Raw genomic sequence first — 21,675 nt, 5'->3', positions numbered from 1 at the left:
ACATGATGCTGAATTTCATCTACCTTCAGTCCCAATATTCTCTGGGGAAGTGAATGAGTCAAGTTTCCGTCAAGAATTGCAGAAGAAAACTCTCTCTGATTAAAAACATTATGCTGATTTTCATCTACGTTCAGTCCTCCAATATTCTCTGGGGAAGTGAATGAGTCCAGTTTCCATGAATAATTGCAGAAGAAAACTCTCTTTGATTAAAAACATGATGCTGAATTTCATCTACCTTCAGTCCCAATATTCTCTGGGGAAGTGAATGATTCAGGACTCCATGAATAATTGAAGAGGAAAACTCTCTATGATTGAAAAATTATGCTGATTTTCATCTACCTTCAGTCCCAATTTTCTCTGGGGACGTGAATGAGTCAAGACTCCATGGATAATAGCAGAGGAAAACTCTCTTTGATTGAAAACATTATGATGATATTCATCTACCTTCAGTCCCAATATTCTCTGGGGAAGTGAATCAGTCAAGTTTCCGTGAATAATTGCAGAAGAAAACTCTCTCTGATTAAAAACATTATGCTGATTTTCATCTACCTTCAGTCCCAATACTCTCTGGGGAAGTGAATGAGTCCAGTTTCCATGAACAATTGCAGAAGAAAACTCTCTCTGATTAAAAACATGATGCTGAATTTCATCTACCTTCAGTCCCAATATTCTCTGGGGAAGTGAATGAGTCAAGTTTCCGTCAATAATTGCAGAAGAAAACTCTCTCTGATTAAAAACATTATGCTGATTTTCAACTACGTTCAGTCCTCCCAATATTCCCTGGGGAAGTGAATGAGTCCAGTTTCCATGAATAATTGCAGAAGAAAACTCTCTCTGATTAAAAACATGATGCTGAATTTCATCTACCTTCAGTCCCAATATTCTCTGGGGAAGTGAATGATTCAGGACTCCATGAATAATTGAAGAGGAAAACTCTCTATGATTAAACAAATTATGCTGATTTTCATCTACCTTCAGTCCCAATTTTCTCTGGGGACGTGAATGAGTCAAGACTCCATGGATAATAGCAGAGGAAAACTCTCTTTGATTGAAAACATTATGATTATTTTCATCTACCTTCAGTCCCAATATTCTCTGGGGAAGTGAATGAGTCAAGTTTCCGTGAATAATTGCAGAAGAAAACTCTCTCTGATTAAAAACATTATGCTGATTTTCATCTACCTTCAGTCCCAATACTCTCTGGGGAAGTGAATGAGTCAAGACTCCGTGATTATTTGCAGAGGAAAACTCTCTCTGATTAAAAACACTATGCTGATTTTCATCTACCTTCAGTGAAAATATTCTCTGGGGAAGTGAATGAGTCAAGTTTCCGTGAATAATTGCAGAAGAAAACTCTCTCTGATTAAAAACATTATGCTGATTTTCATCTACCTTCAGTCTCAATACTCTCTGGGGAAGTGAATGAGTCAAGACTCCATGAATAATTGCAGAAGAAAACTCTCACTGATTAAAAACCTTTAGCTGATTTTCATCTACCTTCAGTCCCAATATTCTCTCGGGAAGTGAATTAGTCAAGCCTCCATGAATAATTGCAGAAGAAAACTCTCTCTGATTAAAAACATGATGCTGAATTTCATCTACCTTCAGTGCCAATATTCTCTGGGGAAGTGAATGAGTCAAGTTTCCGTCAATAATTGCAGAAGAAAACTCTCTCTGATTAAAAACATTATGCTGATTTTCAACTACGTTCAGTTCTCCCAATATTCCCTGGGGAAGTGAATGAGTCCAGTTTCCATGAATAATTGCAGAAGAAAACTCTCTATGATTAAAAAAATTATGCTGATTTTCATCTACCTTCAGTCCCAATTTTCTCTGGGGACGTGAATGAGTCAAGACTCCATGGATAATAGCAGAGGAAAACTCTCTTTGATTGAAAACATTATGATGATTTTCATCTACCTTCAGTCCCAATATTCTCTGGGGAAGTGAATCAGTCAAGTTTCCGTTAATAATTGCAGAAGAAAACTCTCTCTGATTAAAAACATTATGCTGATTTTCATCTACCTTCAGTCCCAATACTCTCTGGGGAAGTGAATGAGTCCAGTTTCCATGAACAATTGCAGAAGAAAACTCTCTCTGATTAAAAACATGATGCTGAATTTCATCTACCTTCAGTCCCAATATTCTCTGGGGAAGTGAATGAGTCAAGTTTCTGTCAATAATTGCAGAAGAAAACTCTCTCTGATTAAAAACATTATGCTGATTTTCAACTACGTTCAGTCCTCCCAATATTCCCTGGGGAAGTGAATGAGTCCAGTTTCCATGAATAATTGCAGAAGAAAACTCTCTCTGATTAAAAACATGATGCTGAATTTCATCTACCTTCAGTCCCAATATTCTCTGGGGAAGTGAATGATTCAGGACTCCATGAATAATTGAAGAGGAAAACTCTCTATGATTAAAAAAATTATGCTGATTTTCATCTACCTTCAGTCCCAATTTTCTCTGGGGACGTGAATGAGTCAAGACTCCATGGATAATAGCAGAGGAAAACTCTCTTTGATTGAAAACATTATGATTGTTTTCATCTACCTTCAGTCCCAATATTCTCTGGGGAAGTGAATGAGTCAAGTTTCCGTGAATAATTGCAGAAGAAAACTCTCTCTGATTAAAAACATTATGCTGATTTTCATCTACCTTCAGTCCCAATACTCTCTGGGGAAGTGAATGAGTCAAGACTCCGTGATTATTTGCAGAGGAAAACTCTCTCTGATTAAAAACACTATGCTGATTTTCATCTACCTTCAGTGAAAATATTCTCTGGGGAAGTGAATGAGTCAAGTTTCCGTGAATAATTGCAGAAGAAAACTCTCTCTGATTAAAAACATTATGCTGATTTTCATCTACCTTCAGTCTCAATACTCTCTGGGGAAGTGAATGAGTCAAGACTCCATGAATAATTGCAGAAGAAAACTCTCACTGATTAAAAACCTTTAGCTGATTTTCATCTACCTTCAGTCCCAATATTCTCTCGGGAAGTGAATTAGTCAAGCCTCCATGAATAATTGCAGAGGAAAACTCTCTCTGATTAAAAACAATATGCTGATTTTCATCTACCTTCAGTCCCAATTTTCTCTGGGGACGTGAATGAGTCAAGACTCCATGGATAATAGCAGAGGAAAACTCTCTTTGATTGAAAACATTATGATTATTTTCATCTACCTTTAGTCCCAATATTCTCTGGGGAAGTGAATGAGTCAAGTTTCCGTGAATAATTGCAGAAGAAAACTCTCTCTGATTAAAAACATTATGCTGATTTTCATCTACCTTCAGTCCCAATACTCTCTGGGGAAGTGAATGAGTCAAGACTCCGTGATTATTTGCGGAGGAAAACTCTCTCTGATTAAAAACACTATGCTGATTTTCATCTACCTTCAGTGAAAATATTCTCTGGGGAAGTGAATGAGTCAAGTTTCCGTGAATAATTGCAGAAGAAAACTCTCTCTGATTAAAAACATTATGCTGATTTTCATCTACCTTCAGTCTCAATACTCTCTGGGGAAGTGAATGAGTCAAGACTCCATGAATAATTGCAGAAGAAAACTCTCACTGATTAAAAACCTTTAGCTGATTTTCATCTACCTTCAGTCCCAATATTCTCTCGGGAAGTGAATTAGTCAAGCCTCCATGAATAATTGCAGAGGAAAACTCTCTCTGATCAAAAACAATATGCTGATTTTCATCTACTTTCAGTCCCAATATTCTCCGGGGACGTGAATGGGTCAAGACTCCATGAATAATAGCAGAGGAAAACTCTCTTTGCTTGAAAACATTCTGATGATTTTCATCTACCTTCAGTCCCAATATTCTCTGGGGAAGTGAATGGGTCAGGTTTTCATGAATAATTGCAGAAGAAAACTCTCTCTGATGTAAAACATTATGCTGATTTTCATCTACCTTCAGTCCCAACATTCTCTGGGGAAGTGAATGAGTCAAGACTCCATGAATAATAGCAGAGGAAAACTCTCTCTGATTAAGATTTGTAAACAAAAATGGTTGTTTTGTTTTCATTCTTTAAAAAAAGAACTCTCAATGCAGACATCAATGATATAGTTAAACACCAAATAGAGTCAATAAAAATGCAAAAAATGACAACTATGTCAAGGTTATCGTCACGCGCGTCAAAACTTGACAAAAAGTAATCTATTTGTTTATTTGGATTTTTGTGAAAAACGGCGAGGGAAACACGTCATTACCGCAAAGCGTCAGCAACTTAGCGATGAAAGTGTTGAAAGCTTTGAATTTTTTTAACCTTCGCAATTTTAGCTCTGATTGTTTTCACCACTTTCGTCCGGTAGCTATCATAAAAACTCATCGCTACCAGTGATAATTGTGGAAAAAAAACACCGTCAAAGTTGTATATCTTACAAAAATTCAACGATTTCACCTCTGAGAAGACAAGCCCTGCTCGTTGCAAAATAAAATCTTTTTCAAACACTTTTAAGTTGTTACATACCTGCGTTTTCCGCTAATTGAATAATGGCATTATCAAACTAAGCTTTCATTTAGGTTTTTTTCACCATTTTCCTGTGTTTTTACTGGACCATAGTAGTGGAAAAAACAGGGAAATGAAAAACCACTAAAATTTTGTTTTATTTCCTAACACTATCACAGGAAACCAGCCACCAGCAAAATTTGTCCCTTTCTCCTAACGCTAATCACGCATGTCGAGCAGGAACAAATTTTGCTGCTTGCTGGTTTCCTTGTTTTACCCAATACTACATATTCACTCTAAGTCTAACATTAAAATATGAAGTGTTTTAATTCTAGAAAAAAATAATATACAACTCACCAAAATTTTTGTTTTATTTCCTAACACTAATCACAGGAATTTAACCAACACTAAAATTTGTTCCTAACATCAATCACCGAAGTGGTTACATCAATCACACATTTCGACTCGGAACAAATTTACTATTTGTTTCCTTAACCAAACACCACTCAAACTTGATTTGATTTCCTCATAGAAACTCGGAAATGAAACACCACTCAAGTTGATTTATTTTCCTCATAGAGACTCAGTAAATAAACCAAGTCGTCTGCTATCTGCTTTCCGTGTTTTATCCTTAACTACAGCCACCAATAAAATTTAACCCCTTCTCCTTACACTAATCCATCAATAAAAAACTACATGACAGATAAATTAATATTATACTTATAAACATGCTCCTTGAATTCATTTCTAGTATGGCTATATCTATATCTATGAAGATAAATACACAATCTACACTTAGCATTTCTAAATCTATAGTAAGAAATATGTTTATTAACCCCACACATACAACATGTTAAATATAAATTCTTATCATTATAATGTTTTACTAAATGTTCAATATAATCCTTTACTTTGACTACATTCTCACATATATAACAAGAATATTCTAATTCTTTACAATTATCACAACACTCTTTCCAAGGCTTATTTTTACACTTATCACACTTCATTTTTTACTTTCGAAAAATTATTTTTTCCATAATTTTACCCTAACAAAATACACCATGTCTCACTCAACAAACAGTAATGTAAACCTTTGTGATTTATGTGATTTATCCTTTGGTTCAAGGAAGGATTTTCTCAAACACACTTTAACAAACCAACACCAGAAAAGAGCTAGGGATATTATTATGGATCTTGATGAAGCTGAAACTAAAACTAAACCTAAAGCCGAAGACAACATCTACACCAGAATTAAATCGGCGAAGAGGTTGGGGAACCAAGGGCAGAGCCCCTTTCACGGATATGAATGTAAAAAATGTCATGAAGAATTTAGGAATAAAATAGCTCTAACTACTCACTCATATAGTCATAATCGTAAGTATCTAGAAAACACAGAAGACTTTGATATAAACTCCAGTCAGAACATGAAAGAATTTTATATTACTGATAAAGGGGGGAATTACATTAAAGATATAGATGAAGCAACTAATTACTCTTTAGAAGAAATTAAAAACTGCTACCAGTTTCGTAGAGTTAAGAGTTTTAAATATAAGATTACAGTCGAGTGTGATTATAAGAAGAGAACCAAAGAAGACGTTAAGATTGCAAAAATATTTTTCAATACTGACTACATTAATAACAATGCGATATATGAAAATGGAGACTTCGCGGATTGGCTAAACTTCGAAAAGGAAACATATGAAGGTTATGGTTATGATTTCGAGTTTCTTGGAATAAGAAGTATTCAATTAAACATTGAACCAACTAAAGCATCTATTGGTAGCTATATAGATTTACCAGCTGATCTCAAAAACTCTAAATCGATATTAAATATATGCAATTCCAAATACAACTGCTTGCAACTAACTGTTACTGCTTGGCTATATCCAGTCATAGTTAATGCAACACGTGAAAGTAAATATTTAGATAAACTAATTGAACCAAAACAACAATATGAATATGACTTTGGATATAAATTAAGAATACAGAAATTATACAATATTAATATTTGGTTATACACACCTTGTGGTGGGGGTAAAGTAGAATTGTTTAAACCAGTGGATGACTTTAATAAAGATAGAAACGATGTAAGAATACTAGTTTGGGGGGATGGTACTACAGAACACTGTGCTCTAATTAAAAACATAGAAACCTTGTTAGATCGACCAAATAGAATGAATCACAAATTCTATTACTGTGATAGATGTACATATTGGTTTGATTCAAAAATTAAATATGACAAACATGAATGCAACAACTCATTCAAACCAGAGATTGTTTGTCCTAAGAAAAAACATATTACTTTTATAAATGAACACAAACGTCAGAATATAAAAAATACTATAACTGCCGATATAGAATGTTGCATTGTTGAAGTCTCATCTAATGATTGTAAATATGTAATAGCTGAACATATTCCTATAGCTGTGGGTTACACCTGGCAAGGTAACTTCAAGCACTACTTCGTTCTTGATTGTATCAAAAGATTTGCTAGAGATCTATTAGAGATAGAAACAGAAAATAATTTCAAACATAATGAAAAGATGATATTCACAGAAGAATATAAATTATACCATGAAACTAATAACACTTGTCATATCTGCAGCAAAACATGCATTAATCCGCGAAGCGGTTACACCGATAAAGTAAGAGATCATTGTCATGAAACTGGTAAATATAGAGGACCAGCATGTAAGATACGTAATCTGAGGTATAAACAACAAAATTTCATTCCAGTAATATTCCATAATGGCTCTGGCTATGACTTCAACTTACTATACAGTGAACTCTTCAAACAGAATAATGATAAAACAAAAGTAGATAACATACCACTAGCTGCTGGTAAGTCTAAGATGTTTAGCATTGGTTGTCTCAAATTCTTAGACAGTTATAACTTCTTAGCTATGCCTCTAGATCAAATGGCAAAGATATACGGATGTAAAACTAAAACATTATATCCATATGAATACTTTGGTTTAGATGACTTGGGAAGGGCCTCCGGCCTTGGTTCCCCAACCACGACAAAGTCGTATGACAGCGAAGCTGCCAATGGTAGCAAAGCTACCTACCAAGAAGTTATAGGTAATCTGAAAATAGAAGACTTCAAATCCTCACTACATAATAAATTACCAACACAAGAAGAAGTAGATAACTTTAATAATGAAAACAGTCATAAAACTGGTAAAGATCTAACTATAGAGTATTTACAGAATGATGTTGAAATATTAGACTATTGCATGAATGAATATGTTAAATTAAGCATGAAAGAGTTCAAGCTCAATCCACTACATTACGTTAGTCTCCCAGGTTATAGTTTTGATTGTTGATTAATGTCAAGTGGTGTTACACTAGATACATTGCAAGATAAACAAATGTTAGATGATTTTGTTGGAGCAAAGAGAGGTGGTATATGTGGAATAATGGGTGATAGATATATTAATAATCAGCGAAGGTCTATATGGTACATAGACGCAAACAACCTTTATGGTTATGCAATGATGCAAAAGCTACCTTATAAGGACTTCCAGTTTGCTACTACTACTACTCTAGACACTGTACTAAATACTCCAGATGATAGTGATCATGGTTATTATATAGTTTGTGATATTGTTTATACTAATCAATGTAAAGAGAGAACAGAGCAACTAGCACTAATGCCTAAAAAGAGAAAGATAAATGATAATGAATTAGGTTACAGAGAAAGAGATGGAGGCAAAGCAAGATCAGATAAGTTCATCTTAGATCAAAACAACAAAACAGAATATATGGTTCATTATAGAATGTTAAAGTTCTATGTTAAGATGGGAGTAAAAGTAACAATAATACATAGAGTAATTAAATTTAAACAAGACTATATATGTAGAGATTTTATACAAAGCAACACAAATAAAAGAGCAACAGCTAAAACTGAAGCAGCGAAGGATGTAAGGAAACAAATGAATAACTCCCTATATGGAAGAATGTGCATGAATCCCCTACACTTCCTTCAAAGCAAGTTCTTGCATGATGAAGAAAAGATAATGAAAAGTGTAAGTAAACCAACATTTAAGAATATAACTAGATATAGAGATTATAGCCAAATAGAATATATAAAGAAAAAAATAGAATATAGCTCACCTGTATATGTGGGAGTAACAATACTCGAACTTAGCAAATTACACATGTATGATGTATTCTATAATATACTACAACCATCCCTCAAAGATCTAACACTTCACTATATGGATACAGACAGTTTTGTATTAAGTTATAGTGAAGGTAAAGTTAGTGATGAGCATATGGATCTATCCAATCTCGAAAAACCAATCAAGACAAATAATAAATTCCCCGGCAAGTTTAAGCACGAGCTTGGGAGTAAGATTATTGAGGAATTTATAGTCTTAACACCTAAGACTTATAGTTTGGTTACCCACGGGTAGAGCCCGTTTAAAGATAGCCCAAAGAATACTAAAGAAAAAGGAATAAAGAAGCATAATAATGCTAAACATGAAGAGTATTATGATGCATTAATGAATAGTATACAGAGAACAGTAGATGAATGTAGAATACAAAAAGTTGGTAATAACATGACAACAACAAAAACAACTCAGATTAGTTTAAATGTATTTGATGATAAAAGGTTTTATGTAAATAACATTAAAAGCTATCCTCACGATGAGAATCTATATCTATTCAAAAGAGATCTAGTAAAAAAAAATCTGTGAAGCATATTTAAATTTAAACAAAGACCTACTTATAAATAATATTAAAGAGCTAACCATTAATGATGATAGAAAGCTAATCCTTGCTGAAATTACACTTTATAATGATTTATTATAATTATAAAAAATGATTAAACTAGATAAACTTATAGAATTAAACAATCTAGAAAAACAAAAAAGAAGAAATAGATTAGACGATAAATTAAAACAACAAGAGTATTATGGTGAAATAGAAGAGTTATTTGATCCTTTAACTAAAACACTAAATGCAAACAATGAACATAGCATTAAGTGAACAAACATTAAGAGCAATAGATTGGCAAAATCAAGAGTTAGATAAACAAACTAAGATGATCAGTGAAACTGCTTCGCAGATTGGTGAAACTGCTTCGCAGATCGAGCAAGCTGGTTACCAGTTTAATGAAACTGCTTCCAAGATGGGTGAAACGTTAAAGGCGACTCAAGATATTGCACCAGTTTTTGTTGATACAAAGACAGCCAAACTTCTTCATGACATGGGGGCTCAAACTAATCCTCAATTAAAATTAGAACTCGTAGATTTACCTAGTAGGAGATATAAAATGAATGGTGTTGATATAACTCTAGGGCAGGGTGCATTTTTAGTTAGGGATAATGTATATGAGTTTTCAGAAGGATTTACTGATTTTCCTACTAAATCAAATATAACATATGATAATATTGAGGAAGATGAAAACAAAATTAAAATGTTTTTAAAGGATATTAGATATGATTTAGGAAAAGTGGATAAGAAAAGTGCTAGATATAGAACAATAAAACGTATAATGGAGGTAAGAGATGATATATTTGGCAGGGGATTAAAAAGCAACCCAAATAGATTAGTAGAAAGATTCGAACTATTAATACTAGAAACAAAAGCTGGTCATGATGGATTATATGATGAAATGCTAGATATATCTAAACAACTATTATCTATGAATATTATTAATCAAGAGCAACTAGATAATTTTGTTTTTCACTATGGTAAATGAATAATGATGGAAAAACAACAACAACTCCTAGCTAAAGAAGTATTCAGTCCTCAAATAACAAAGTTTAGAAGAGAAAGAATAATACCATTATATAAAGATGAAACATGGTCAGCTGATTTAATTGATAAGTCATCTCTAAGTAAATACAATAATAATTATAAGTTTATATTAACAGTTATAGATATATTCACAAAATATGCATGGGCTATTCCATTAAAGAATAAATCTGGTTTATCTATAACTAATGGTTTTAAAACAATCCTATCAGAAGGTCCACTGGGTGGCTCTGAAAGTCGAAAACCAGAAAAGTTATGGGTAGATAGAGGTAGTGAGTTTTATAATAAAACATTTAAATATTTACTTAAAGAATATGAAACGAAAATATATTCTACTTATAGTGATTTAAAGGCTGTGTTTATAGAGAGATTCAATAGAACATTATTACATATAATAAGTAAACCAATGTTCATCAATGGTGATGGTAATTGGATAAATATATTAAGTGATGCAGTCATAACATATAACAATAACATCCATTCAACACTTAATATGACACCTGTTGATGCTTCTAATAATCCTGATAAGGTTAAATACACTTTTAATTTTAAGAATATTAAGCCAAAACTTAAAGTCGGTGATTATATTAGAAATGCAGATAAACGCAATATCTTCTCTAAGGGATACACTTCTAATTGGAATAGAGAACTATTTAAAATTAATGAAGTTCTAAAAACACAACCACCAACATATAAGATAGAAGATATTAATGGAGAGATAATAGAAGGTAAATATTATGAACAGGAATTATTAAAATCCAAGTTTGATTTCGAATCTAATAATAAAGTTTTGGAAACATTAAATATAGACCTCCGGTCATCTGCGAAGCAGGTTCCCTGATCTTTGAAAAAGCTACACTTATAAGCCAGCAAGCTGGATCAAATCTTTCTGTAAACAAATACAAAGATGACAAGAAATAGATTCAATCAAGCTAAACATCAAGGGATATCAACAAACAACTTAACACTAAGTTAGGCTCGTGGGTTATTCCTAGAAGATAATGATAGTATTGATATGAAGGATACCTATAAAATTACAAATGTTCATCCTCCAATAGATGAAAAGGATGTGGTTAATAAAGAGTATTGTGACAATAACTTATTATCCTCTTCTAATAAAATTGATATTTTAAGTAGAAACATAACTGAACTAAGAAAAGGTGAATTTGATAAAGTTACAACTAAAATATTACAGCTAAAGGAAATACAAGTTAATGAGAATCTAATTAAAGAATTCATTAAAACAGCAAATGAAGTCACAAATACTGTTAACTTTTGTAATGAAGTTGCTGCAGATACTATCTCTAAATATAATCAATTACAACAAGAATTTGATAATAATAGGTTTAATCAGAATATCACTAACATACAACTAGATGAAATGTTTACTAATGGTCTAAGGGAAATGAAAGAATACAATAAATCTCTTAGAGGTGTTATAGTACAATATAGAATTTCTATACTTTTACGAAGTAAGTTACTTGATAATAAAGAGCAAGACAGACTTGAGATGCATTATGGATTTAAACAAGAAGATATAACAAAAGAAATAGAAAGTTTTTTTACTAATAAAAATGAGTCGGCCAACAGCACCGAGTGAGAGCTTACTGTATCCAGATTTATCATCAGTATCAGAACGGTTGATGCGCGAAGCTGCTGCTGTCAATGAACAGCAGATAAACGAAAAGATTCAAGCTAATAATGAATTTAACAATAATATTAACATTATAAAAGATATTAGAAATTATTATGAAATTGAAACTAATAATTGTAATAGGAAGTTAAGTAGATATAAAAATTATATTAACGTAGCTGAGATAACAGAAATACTATTATCATCAATTGCAACAACAGCAACAACAACATCAGTCGCATTAACAGGAATAGGATTGACTTATTCTATACCCACAGCGTTTGCTACAGCAACTGTTTGTGGTTCATTATCAAAAACAATTAATACTAAAATAAGAAATAAAATTGTAAAATATTCACAAATGTATATTCTAGCTAAACAGTTTAGTGATAAATTTAATAAACTATATACTAAACCAATGAATGATAATAAAATAGATAATGATGAATATAATGAATTAGTCAAGGTATATGAGGATTATAAGAAGAACAAGAAAAATAAACTAAGTGTTTTTTAAACTAAAGTTAGTAGTGTTTAGTTATAATAACATATTTAGTAATAATAATATTAGTGTTAATATTTATCCGCGAACAGACTCCGTCTGTGGTAAACCAAGCGGTTACACCAATGGCAGAGCATGACCGAAGGTCAATCAGGGAACCTGCTTCGCGGATCGATAGATGTAGAATTAGAATTAAATTATCTCTTCTTTGTACCTAAGTATAAACCTCTTCCTTTTTGTACTACCTTTATACCTTCACCAGTAGTTGCAAATTTGAATAAATCAGGTGTGGCTGATAAAGCAGCTCTAGGGTTTCTAGATGCAGCTGCAGTTCCTATTTTACTTGCAATCTCTAAAGCTATTATTGGATTATTAGCAACTTTTTTCCAAAGTTAACTGTTGCTTTACCAACACTCTTAAAGAAATCTTTCAATCTCTCTGCTTCTATTGTTGCGTCAGATACTGTCATTGATTTATTCCTTCTACATAAAACACAATAACCTTTTAACAACTTAGTTCCTTTTGAAGTAACAGCTCCTCTTATATTAACAGTACCACTATAATGTCTACAACCAACACAATATGAATTGGCTTTGAACTTATTTAAAAGACTCATTTCTATATATAAAAAATAATGGTAGTTAAAAAGTATAATCCTTTTGTTGTTATTTGGCCTAAGCCTAAGATTAGGCCCAAGAATAAGATTAAGCTTGAAGCTGGAGGCTTAGCTCTAGAGAATAAAAAGAAATTAGATATTATTTATGCTAAAGGTTTTGTTAATACTAATAAGAAATAGTTAAGTATTAACAAGAGTAACAATTAGAGCTGACTAGCTATAAAAATAAGTATAAGTATATGGTTAAGTATATAATTATAACAATAACTATATTATACTATAATTATAATTATCGCTATAGTTATATCTAAAATTATAATTATAATTAAGACTTAATTATAATTATGATATAATATCAACCATCTTATTACCATCACTATTAACACTAATAACCTATCTAGTTAATACTAATGCATGACATATAACATCTGCAACTGCAACACTAAATTAAAAATTAAGTTGTATTGGTTGTGGACCTATATGATCCCTTTGATATCTAGTATCGAATACATATATTCTGTAACTACTTTTGAATGTTCTATGATTTATATATGGTTTTATATTATGTGGTAGCCCATTATAATCTTGATTAAAGCTAACAATCTCTTTAAAAGCCTCATTATAATTATTGGTTCCATAATTAATATTCATTCTATCCTCGGGATAAAACTCACTACCAATCTTATAATAACATTCAGTAACATTCATTACATCAAATGTACTTGCATCATGAGTTTGTTCATTAACATTATTATTTCCAAAACCAACTATTGTATATTGCGGTCTTTCCATACCTTTTTCCATACCTAAATCAAACAAGAAGTTAGTAGCATTGGGTACATTCTTATAAAATGTCTTCCTTTCATCATAACTAAAGTCTACAATATTCTTTTTACTTAAACCCTTTTGCACAATAATTCTATTATCATTACTAGGATCAATACTAGGCACACACCATGATATATCTTTAATTTCTATATTACCATCATTAGCAACTGCACCAGGATTAGCATTAACTCTATATAGAGCTCTATCATTATTGTTTCTTTTTAATAATAGTTTAAATCTTAAACCATATATAATCTTTTCTAAATCATTTACGAAACCAAATAGATCACTCATCTTAACCATCATATACATATGACCTCGTTCTACAGCAATATGCTCAACTTTAAGTTGACTATCTCTATTGCCCTGATTTCTAACAAAACCACTCTCATATTCATCATCAGTACTAGTTAATAACTTATACATCAATAGATTAGGATGACAATGATCTATATATTCAATAGTCCTACCACCACTAGTTTCAAGCTTAATTGAACTGAACAATGCCATCATACCATAATTAACTAATCTGATATTAGCATCATTAGCAAATACACCACCAGCATCATTTGATACAACAAACTCTATCTCTAGATATGAATCACGCAAATTTATGTGATTCTCTTCTCTATTGAGTATGATATTAATATTGGTATTAACCGTATTCATTGTTGCTATATTATTTGGTATATACTTTATAATCTTACTTTTTGTATGTCATTATTGTAACCATAAGTTGTATCCAAATTAAAATCCATTTTTATTAGATAAAAAATGACTGATCTACGAAGCGGTTTCACCGATAGCTTAATGTTAAGAGAACTACAAAATATACACGAAGCTTTAACTAAAACTAAAGAAGAGCATACGCTTAACTTTAGAATGATAAAACCAACAGAAAAGTTTAACTTTTGTGAACCTATACTTAATACAACAAAATTAGGTTTAATTAGATTATCTCTTTATAATTCGGTGTTTAATGTGAATAGGTGAAATAATCAATTCTTATAAACTAGTACTGTTATAGAAGATGATGAAGCTTTACCTCGGGCTCTTAGCTCTGACCCTAACCTTACTCCTATCTCTACCTCAAGCCCAAACATTACATCTATACTTAATTATATTTATAAAGGAATCCCGTTGCTATATTCAACTATTACACCGGGAGCATATGAGTTAACTAACATAGCAGAATTAATAAAAGAAGAAACTGATAGTAATGTTATAATAGAACTTGATAAGAATACGATGAAATTTTTAATGGAAATAAAAGAAGGAGCACTCAGCTTTGATGTAGAAAACTCATTAGCCTCATTACTAGGATTTAGAAAAATAATTTATAAAAAAGGTAGATAAAAATCTCAGAAAATTATTGATATTATGGGTTTTAGTAATATTAACATTCATTGTAATATTATATCTGGAGTTAAAAATAATGGTAAAGATACAGATATACTATATACTTTTAATCTAACTGAACCACCAGGTTACTTGATAAATATTATACCAACTAATATCTTGTATCAAAATGTAACTAAAGATAGAATAGAATATATAGAATTTCATATTAAAGATGAGCATGGAAGACCTATAGACTTTAATGGTGATGTATTAAGTTTTACTTTACATTTGATTTAGACTTACACTTAGACTTATACTTAGACTTAGACTTATCTGCGAACGAGCTCTGCTCGTGGCAAGCCAAGCAGGTTCCCTGATACTTATACTTAGACTTAATTATAAAACTCTCCGATCCCAATTAATTCTTAGTTTACCATTAATATTTTTATTTTTAGTTATATCAATGACAATATAATTATACGGTTCTTTCCATACCTTATTACATATATTAGCAAAATCATTATAACTAAGTTCCACATTATTAAAGAAATCTTGATATATAGATATGAGGGCTTTACCTCTCTGTTCAAATAAAATAAATAGATTACAGTTCTCTCTAACACTCTGTCTATCCAGAGAGAACAGGTTTTGATTAAGATATATCATATTACAATTATTATGTCTACCTCTACAAAAATATTCATTAATAACTGGTTCTTTGGCTCTAACATCATCGAATATCATTAGTTTCTCTAAGTCTTTGGGTAGTTTATCAGGAGATGGTAAATCTTTTATATCTTTAATAAATTCAACGTCTGCTTTTGGGCTTATTCTTTCTATACCATGGTACTGATCACCAGAAGGTCCAATGATGTATAGCTTATCAAAGTATATACTAGCTAAAAAATAGTTTTTTTAATAATAATGTCTTACCACATTCACTAGGACCAGATATTATACATCTAAAGTTATCTGGGAATGCGGCTTCAGTAATTATATCATCATAATTTAACCATAAATATAGATCATCATTTATGTTTACAGATATCGGTGAATTTGCAAACGAGCTTCGCTCGTGGTTAACCAAACAACTCTGTTGAACCGCTTGACGGATATTATTAGTAGGACTATGGGACTTCGTCCATCCGTGAAGCGGTTCCACTGATGTTTCACCATTACTAATGCTATTACTATTGCTACTCCTATTAGATTTACTCTTTTGATATTTTTCATCAAATAGATCTGCGAAGCAGGTTCCCTGATATATAAAATTATCTCTATCATTATCATTATCATTATCATTATCATTATCATTGTCATTATCATTATCGTTATCATTAACATTATCATTATCATTATTATTATCATTATCATTATTAGCAAAGCTACTTAGTAGATCTTTATCAATGACAATATCACTATCATTATTAGCAAAGCTACTTCGTAGATCATTATCATTATCATTATCATTATCATTATCAATAACATTATCATCAACATTATCATCAACCTTATCATTACTACAACCTAAACAAAAACACTCACTATATATCCTGGATATTTACATTGATTAACTAGAATATTCAAAGCAATGTTTGTTAATTCTAAATCCTCTATCAATAAGATAGATCATATATAAACAATAAGCCCCACAATAAGATTCATCATATTGTTGTATTCTTTCATCAGAGCCTAGATCAACATATTCTTCTAGGAATAATGGTGGGGTTTCTACACCAAAACTATCAAAGTAATACACAGGACCACCTTCTCTTCTTATAACTAAAACCCAATGTGTACCTTCAGTTGGATGTAGATTTACAATAATGTTAGAGTTAGGTTCACTTACCATTTCTGGTTTATCATCTCTCATTACAATTTCAATTGGTGTTAGACTTATATCTTTTCCTATATCTTTCATTCTGATATCACTCATAGCATTATTATCAATATTAAATTTATTATTGAATTCCTCAAAAGTTAGGATAAGCATTTTTTATATAAAAAATATTATATTTATCTATGTTTTCATTTATAAAAATGGAGACAGGTAGTGTGGTTATAATTTTTATTTTCTTAATTATATTTTGTTTTATAATATATGATTCAATACCGAGTAAATACGCAAAACTAGAAGAAGGCTTTGGCGGATTTATGAATAGGAGTCTAGTTAGATTTGAATATGAAAAGTCACAATTACATACTATTGTTTATGGTGGAACTGGTACAGGTAAAACATTATTTATTAGACAATACTTAAAATTATACTCAGTCAAAGATCAAGATCAAAATCAATATCAAAATCAAGATCAAAATCAAGATAAAAACCAAGATCAAAATCAAGATCAAAATCAAGATCAAAATCAAGATCAAAATCAAGCTAAAAATATAGTTATAGTGTGTAAAGATGACACAGACTGGATAGAACCTGAGTCTAATAAGTTTTATACCGGGTTTAATAAATGTGATATAAATTTGATCACAAAAAACAATATGCATAAATTTCAAAATTGTGTAATAGTACTTGATGATATGGGTGATAGGTTAAATAAGGATATAGGTTATTATTTTACTGAAGGTAGACATTATAATATTCAAATGACTGTAATGTGTCATAAATCAGCTCAAATAAATAATATAGCAAGAATGAGTTGTGATACTACTTATTTAACAACTTATAATGGACCTGATCTATTTAAAAACTTTAATGAAATATATAGATCTGAATATGACTTTAGTAAAATAATTAGTGAATTGAATAGTAACTATTATAATTGTACAAATGGAATGTCAGATGAACTTCGTTATGGTATAATTAAATATAATAAAAAGGAAAAAACTTTTATTATTATTAGTAGTAATAGAACAATGATATATGATTCAAGAGTTGGTTTCCTTGATTTAAAAGCTCTCAGTTTAAAAGATGAGTTAGGAAGAGAAGATATAAATAAACTTATAGCATATATGAAACCACTCATGATAAATGCAACAGATAGAAATGTTATTAGTCATGATAATTATCAGTTTTATTTTAATAAACTTCTTACATTAAAAGGTATTAAAATACGGAATGATGTTTTAACTCAAGAAGTGGTTAAAGCAAATGGTCTTAGATTATTTTCAACTATTTTAGGTATTATAAATTCAGGTTTAATGATATATAATTTCATGAGTCCTGATATAACAGTAAGAAATGCCGGACATATGGCAACTGCAGCGAGTACTATGTTGAATAGAACAAGTACATTATTGAGCTATGGATTTGGCAGAAATCAAGATCAAGATCAAGATCAAGATCTGGAACATGAAAGGGAATATATAGATCAGCGAAGCTGTTACACAGATAGTGAAACAATGGCGAAGCCCAATCTGCGAAGCAGTTACACTCATAAATATACTGGAATTTTAAATAAAGAGGGACGAGAGAATTTAAACAGTCTATATGTAAATATTGAAGAATTTAGAAATGAAATTATAAATTATGTTAAAAAATAAAATGCAATTAAACCTTGAAGCAATTTTAGATAAGAGATGTAAAACTAATATACTCAATACATTAGGAAATAAATATTTAGCAGAGTGTATCAAATCTAAAGATAATACTAAAGATGTAATTGAAATCTTGGGTAAACATGTTGAGTGTAATTGAAATCAGTGAACGAACTTTGTTCGTGGTTTACCAAACTGCTTCGCAGATTTGACCAATTATAAATGGTTATGAAATGTTTAGAGTGTAACTACAAATGTGGAAACATTGCTTGTTTAAAATATCATTACGAATCATGTCATAAAGATAAAATTGATAAATGTATATGTGGTAATATAACAATAAGTGCTATTTGTGCTAATGATTTTTCTCCATGGGGTTGTTCGTAAAAAAATGAATCTAGTTCTAGTTCTAATTTTAGTTCTAACCCTAGTTCTAATTCTATTTCTATTTTTAGTTCTAACCCTAGTTCTAGTTCTAACCCCAGTTCTAACCCTAGTTCTAACCCTAGTTCTAGTTCTAGTTCTAATTCCAGTTCTGATTCTGGTTCTGGTTCTGGTTCTATCTATGACTATAACTCTGACTCAGATCCTAACCCCAACCCTAACCTTATCCCTAAGCCCAACCTTAACCCAAGCTCAGAAGTATTAACTAGATGTTGTAATAAGTGTAATTATATAAAACCACTAAATAATTTAGATGAGGGTAAGTATACATGTAGAAGTTGTACTTCAGCTAAAGTTAATTGTCCATATTGTACTTCTGTTGTGAGATATGATGGGATGCGGGCTCATGTAAAGAAGCAACATCTAGATATAGAATTGACTAAAGGATTTAGTAGAAATCTGGAAAGCAGTTGGGGAACCAAGACCGCAGGTCCTTACACTGATCTGGGTGAGAAAACAATTAATACTAGAGCTGTAAGTCCATTAGTTTTTAGCCAAACTGGGGATCTTTGAATTTGCAAACGAGCTTCACTCGTGGTTAACCAAACAACTCCGTTGAGCAGTTATACTGATAGTTGTTCATGTAAATACTATAATTTTGTATCATTTCTTATTAATAATGGAATAAATATAGAAAAAGTAAAAGAAAATATAATTTTATTGAAAAGTATAGATAATTTGAAATGAAAATATATTTATTATAAATACAAAATGGAAATGAACAGATGTTTAGCTTGTAGAAAACAGTGTCATAGTATAGGTGAATTCGTTAATCATGTTAAAAATCCAAATCATGATAAACAAATTATTTCATCCTATTCCAAGTACGTGGATACCCCTAAGAAAATAATAGACTTTATAGAATACAAAAAAAAATATAATTGCAAAAGCGGGAACGTTAAGGGATAGCCCAGACCCTATGGCAATAATGATGGTTGAGATTATGATATATAATATATTAACTACTAAACCAGCGGTTGTAATACATGAACTATATTAATGAGTAGTAATATAACAATCATTTTTTATATTTAACTGTAAATGTTATAATTTTGTATTATTTCTTATTAATAATGAAATAAATATAGAAAAATTTATAGAAAGAGGGAATCACTCTTTAAGAGTGAAAAAGAGCGATATTTCTACTGGCGGATCACTCCGAATAAGAGTGAATCACTCTTAAAGAGTGAAATGTAAATTTTGCATTTTTTGATCGAAGAGAATGTAGTCAAAGTAAAGGATTATATTGAACATTTAGCAAAACATTATAATGATAAGAATTTATATTTAACATGTTGTATGTAAGGGGTTAATAAACATATTTCTTACTATAGATTTAGAAATGCTAAGTGTAGATTGTGTATTTATCTTCATAGATATAGATATAGCCATACTAGAAATCAATTCAAGGAGCATGTTTATAAGTATAATATTAATTTATCTGTCATGTAGTTTTTTATTGATGGATTAGTGTAAGGAGAAGGGGTTAAATTTTATTGGTGGCTGTAGTTGTGGATAAAACACGGAAAGCAGATAGCAGACGACTTGGTTTATTTTCTGAGTTTCTATGAGGAAAATAAATCAAGTTTGAGTGGTGTTTCATTTCCGAGTTTCTATGAGAAAAATAAATCAAGTTTGAGTGGTGTTTGGTTTAGGAAACAAATAGTAAATTTGTTCCGAGTCGAAATGTGTGATTGATGTAACCACTTCGTGGATTGATGTTAGGAACAAATTTTAGTGTTGGTTAATTTCCTGTGATTAGTGCTAGGAAATAAAACAAAAATTTTGGTGAGTTGTATATTATTTTTTTCTAGAATTAAAACACTTCATATTTTAATGTTAGACTTAGAGTGAATATGTAGTATTGGATAAAACAAGGAAACCAGCAAGCAGCAAAATTTGTTCCTGCTCGACATGCGTGATTAGCGTTAGGAGAAAGGGACAAATTTTGCTGGTGGCTGGTTTCCTGTGATAGTGTTAGGAAATAAAACAAAATTTTAGTGGCGTTTCATTTCCCTGTTTTTTCCACTACTGACCATTTCCATTCATTTATCCAAATTTTTTACATGAGCTATTAAACAGTCTGATTTTTTTTAACGTCAATACAAGCTTTGGAGATCCTCTTTCTCAAAATGGAAAAAGTTTTTAATTGAATTTGGTTCAAAATGGGTAACGCAATGACTCATTTCAAATCTCCTATTTCTGAAAATCATGGATTGTATAAATGGAAGTAGAAACATAAGATTATCGGGTTTTTCCGAGAAGCTACAACGTGTGTTTTAGATTCTCCATCCATGGGGGAACTTGCATACCATAATTGATTTGATTTTTGTAATTCCCTAACCCCATATTTTTATACATAAGGTTTAGTTTCAAGTGAATAATTCCTCGCCCCGAAATCCACATTTCTCAGAAAATCTTGTTAGGTTTTAAGCAATTAAAAACATATGAATCTGCAAATTATGTTCATAGGCAAAATGTTCTAAAAGCATTGCTGTTTCAGACTCTCTATACAAATTAAATCCCACATACTAATTGTGCGATTGTGAATCCAGGTGAATAGCTTCTTAACCTGATTGCAAACCGCTATTTTCAAG

Source organism: Convolutriloba macropyga, chromosome 7, assembly GCF_964194025.1.
Source record: "Convolutriloba macropyga chromosome 7, txConMacr16.3, whole genome shotgun sequence".
NCBI lineage: Eukaryota > Metazoa > Xenacoelomorpha > Acoela > Convolutidae > Convolutriloba > Convolutriloba macropyga.
This window is presented reverse-complemented; position numbering follows the sequence as displayed.